Source organism: Manis javanica, chromosome 12, assembly GCF_040802235.1.
Source record: "Manis javanica isolate MJ-LG chromosome 12, MJ_LKY, whole genome shotgun sequence".
Classification (NCBI taxonomy): Eukaryota; Metazoa; Chordata; class Mammalia; order Pholidota; family Manidae; genus Manis; species Manis javanica.
In genome coordinates, this window is record NC_133167.1 from 7,820,881 (window position 1) to 7,826,041 (window position 5,161).

The 5,161-nt window shown below is 35.4% G+C and overlaps 1 protein-coding gene across 1 annotated transcript in view; it reads right to left on the minus strand.

Moving 5' to 3' along the window:
* The window catches only part of PSMD1 (proteasome 26S subunit, non-ATPase 1), an 89,096-nt gene that overhangs the window by 35,585 nt on the left and 48,350 nt on the right, over nt 1-5,161 (minus strand). The gene's annotated exons all lie outside the window — the stretch shown is intronic.

Below are 5,161 nucleotides of genomic sequence, written 5' to 3' on the forward strand. Positions count from 1 at the left end.
CTCTATTTTTTGGTTAGTTTATAAAATTAAAACAGTGTTGTGCTCATCTGGGGGATGCTCCCTTTCCCCAAATAAGGTGGACATAGAGGTTAAAAAAAGTGTGGGGAGATATTTTTTGAACTTTGCTTTCACCACAATATAAAACAGAGGCATGAAATATTCATTATCAGGAAAATAACTAAGAAAGAAGAAAACAGTTTTGTTTCCCAAACTTGCTTTTGTCCAATGAAACTATATTCTAAGCTACTGCTATTTGTACTTTACTTTCATCAGTTTAGTACTTACTGAGAATCTGTCTACTATATGTAAAGTACCATGAGGAAAACAAAAACAAAACCACACAAATCTTGCCCTTAACCTTATAAACTTAGTACTACTTTTAATACATATATATCTTTTACCATCTTACTGGACTTTTGGAAACTAAAAAATTAGTATAGTTTAGAGAAGCTTTTGATATATGTCCAAACAGATTAACAGATTCTTTCAGGTGCTGCCAAAATAGGGCAAAAATATCTCAAAGAGGTGGGAAGAAGGATTTATAAGATATATACAAAGAAACTCCTAATTCAAATGTTTTTTCAATAATAAACATGGCTCTTAAAAATTTCAGACTGCATTCCTGGGCTGTTATCAACTTGTAGATTATTACAGACTTTACAAGTATTTTCTTGATTTTATAAAAGTGAACATAAATTACTTTTTTTCTCATCAAGCTTAACTCATTTCTGATATTTAAGTGTCCTGATGAAGAAAGCCCACTTCTAATAGCTGATGACAGTGATTACTGAAGAATTCTAGAGTTGAGCAAATTTACACCAAAGGTATTCGGGTCCTTTATGATCATGAACTCTAACTCCAGGTATAATGATTCTTTTGATTAAGGACATCATCATCATTTCAGCACATCAAGCTGTGCTACAGAGTTTCACTGACATTTAAAAAAATATCTCATTCTTTTGTTCTTGACAAAAGCATGTACAGTATGAGCAGCTCTCTGGCAATAACAACCTGGCAAAAACTGTCAGAATCAACCTCACGGAACTATGTAATATAGTCAAAAACTTCCAACAACCAGGGGGACAGCTTAAGGAAGCATGCTGCTTGTTTTAAGAGATCTCTGTGACGTTTAAACTGCCCACGTAACATCCCTACTCCCCAGTTTGGCAGGTGACAGGGGAGATGGTAGCAAAGGTGCTAGCATGTATTCCTGGTGCAGGCTGCTAATGAGAGGTAGCAATACGGGCCTTACTTCCACAGAATTATGTTTCAACCTGTGTGGAGGCTCCCTGAAGGACCAGTACAAAAGCTTGCCTTTGTTTCACCCAACTCAGAGTGTTCCCAGAACTAGAGTAACTTTCCAGGTGACATTTGTGAGAGACATTTAAAGGCAAGAAGTACTAGCTGTAGCACCCTGGGGCTCGGGGTAATAAGTCAGTCAGGTGACAGACAGACTGAAGAGTCTGGAAAGGAACAGGCTGGGAAAAGAGATATGTGGGGTATTAATAAGGGCTTTTAAAAGCTCCTGTTTCTACCAGGGGAAATGAGAAGACCACATGCATGCTCATGGTTGGATGCCTGCTCAGGAAAGGTCTGAGAAGACCCTCAACTGTCACCTCAAGCTCTGCATAAGCAGGAAGTGAAGGCTAAGGCAGTAGACGACCTGGCCAAGCCTTGGAGAAGTGCCCCAACACAAAGCCAATTTGAAAGAGGAGGAGAATAATTTTCTTTTCAAATTTTTTTTCTTTCCTTGGTTCTAGGTATTTAAGGAAACTGTCAAAACACCAGCTGACCACTAAGCTAAGAAAACACAGACTTCAGTGGCCATACATAGAATACAGACTTTATAAAACTACTTTGGAAAAGTCATGAAATAACTAACCAACAATTCACAAGCAGCAGTAACAAACCATTGGAGGAAGGAGAATCTTGATTTCCTCAGTCGCCACATTATAATATTAAAAATGTTCAGTTTCCAACAAAAATTATGAGGTATGCAAAGAAGAAACATAGCCCATTCACAGGAAAAGGAGAAATTAATAGAACCAGCCCCTGAGGAGGCCCAGGTATTGGACTTGAACAGTATCTTACATATGCTCAAAGAGCTAAAGGAAACCATGGCAAGTAAAACTAAAGGAAACAGGAGAACAATGTCTTATCAAGTAGAGAACAACAATAAAGAGGTGGAAATTATAAGAGGAGACCAAATCGAAATTCTGGAACTGAAAAGTACAAGTGAAATGAAAAATTTGCTAGAGGGTGTTCAAGAGCAGAACTGAGCAGGCAAAAGAAAGAATCAAGTTAAGTTAATTGAGATACAGTCTGAGGAGCAGAAAGAGCAAAGAATGAAGAACAATGAACAGAGACCTGTGGGACACCATCATGCACACCAACATATGCATAATGGTCCCAGAGGAGAAGGAGAGGGCAAGAGGGGCAGAAAGAACATTTAAAGAAATAATGGCCAAAAATTTCCCAAATTTTGATAAAAGACTAGAAACTCAACAAATTCCAAGCAGAACTCAAAGAGATCAGTGAACAAAAAAGACTACATTCTAGTAGGAAACAGGCATAAATAATAAATGATAAATTAAGTAAAAAGATAAAATATTAAGGAGAATAAAAAAAGTAAATCATGAGAGTGGTACTGGAGCTAGGAGAGGAGGGCATAATCCAGTATTAATTAGTGTAGTTAGGGCAGGTTTCAATGATAATGGGACCCTTAAGCAAAGACAGGAAGGCAGTGAGGGAGAAGCCAAGTGGCTATCTAGGAAGAGTGTATTAGGTAGAGGAAACAGCTTGTGCAAAGGCCCTATTGTGGATTGACGCCTGCCATATCTGAGGAGCAGCAAGGAGGCCAATGATGGTTTGAGTGTAGGAAAGAAGAGGAAGAATAGTTGAAAATAGGGACAGATCATTCAGGGCTTTATAGGAACTTTTGGCTTTTACTATGAGTCAAACAAAGGGGCATCAGAGGATTCTGAGCAAAGGATGATATTATTTGATTAATTTAAAAAGGTTATTTTGACTGCTCTACTGAGGATAGAGGGCAAAGGCAGAAGATCAGTTAAAAGGCTACCTATAAATCCAGTCAAGATTTGATGGTGACTTGGATAAGGTAGTAGTAGTACATGTGGTGGGAAAAAAGTCTGAATCTGGCATATACAGTTGACCCTTGAACAACACATCTTTTGAGGTATGCTGGTCAACTTACAAGAGAGTTTTTTCTTTCAATAAATATGTTGGAAATTTTTTGGAAATCTGTCAATTTGAAAAAACATTTTCTTTTCTGTAGCTTACTTTATTGTAAGAATACAATATACAATACATATAGCATACAAAACATGTTAACTGGCAATTTACGTTATTAGTAAGGCTTCTGGTCAACAGTAGTTAAGTTTCTGGGGAGTTAAAAGTTGATGTGAATTTTCAACTATATAGTGGTTGGTGCCCCTAACCCTCATGTATATATTGAAGGTAGAACCAACAAGATTTCCTGATAAAATTTCTGCATAAAATACAGGATGTCAGAGAGACTAGAAGGTGCAAATGTTTTTAACTGAGATAAAGAAACCAATGGAGCTCATATGCAAGTAAGGAGAAATTCAGTTTTGGACATTTTAAGTTTGAGATGATTTTTAGACATCTAAGGGAAATACTGAGTAGGTAACTGAACATAAGAGTTTGGAGTTTGAAGGAAAAGTCTAGGCTAGAGATACAAATTAGGGAGTTTTAGTACATAGACAGTTATTTAAAGCCATAAATGTTTAATGAGACCACCATGTACAGCTCTACCATGTCTGTATTATAATTACCAATATACTTGTTTGCACCCCTGATAAGGATATAAATTACACACGAGCAGAAAATGTTTATCTTGTTCATTGATTTATATTCATGAGCAAACTGAACTTAAAATGAATATTTCACGAATGAGTATGTTCTAGACACAATCTGCATATTATTAAAAATTCCTTATGGTTAATGTTTGATAATGATTATGACCGAGAAGAAAAAATGTCCTTGTCTGATATTTAAGCTGTCTTCTAAGACCTGTAAATGATATCAGACTGGCCTTTTAAATCAAAGATAAAATCTATTCAATAAATTAAAAAGGCATCAGGGATAAAGCTCAATTTTTTAGAAAAAAAATGCACCAATTAAGTTTTTTGGTTATGGTCAGATTAGAGTCTGATTTTCAAGCTGCTTTAGTAAGAATTAATTTATCTGGAGTTCTTTGTAAATGAGATATTCTACATAAATGAAGTTTCCAAATATTTGAAATCTCATTCTACCATTAAGAGTCATAATCTACCATTTTGGATCGGAACCTTTAAAAAATAATGTATTTCACATACCCCTGCTATCCAAAACAGAGCTGAATAAAGATGATTTAACCTTCTAAAAAATATGTGGAAGTCATCACTATGATATCAATTACTGTAGTACATAAGATTGTGAAGGGCTGAGTTATACAAGAGCTACAAGCCTCTATTCTGAGTAGACCACATGCCTATACTTTTAAATTCTGGTTTCTTTAGTTGACCCTGTTTGCTTTTATCTAAGTGCTTATCCTCCATTTAATTTGTTACTCTACTCTGGAGTAGGCAGGGAAATGTGTTAAAACTGTCTCAGTAGTACATTTATCACTAAACGTTCTTTTGTATTATTGAGATTTACCACCATGTGCAAACATTATTTTCATCAAAGGCGGGGAGAGCCAAGTTTTAGTGAGGGAGTGTGTGGAGTTAAAAAGGTTAGTGGAGACTTTTAAAGGTTGCCTTCTAACATGCATGGGATTTTAGAGCACAGGTCTTAGTTATTTGCCCACTTACAGATTCATCTACTCTTTTATTTACTTCGTTATTATTTGACTTTCTGATTCTCAGCTATGCTTCTAAAAAGTTGCCAAATAAGTAGTTGTTCTAACTGATTATGTCCTTCACCATTAAACTAATTTAAAAATACAAAATTAAAAGTAATCCAAGTACCAATTGTAAGTACTTTTAGTTAAGGATAAAAAAAAAAAAAGTGAGTGAATGCAGATAAAAAGGGTTAATATTGGCAAAGTATTGCAACAATAATAATTGTCATTTTTATAATATATTCAATTAAATTTTTTATCTATAAACTTGAATCAGTGAAGGCTTATTTCATACAA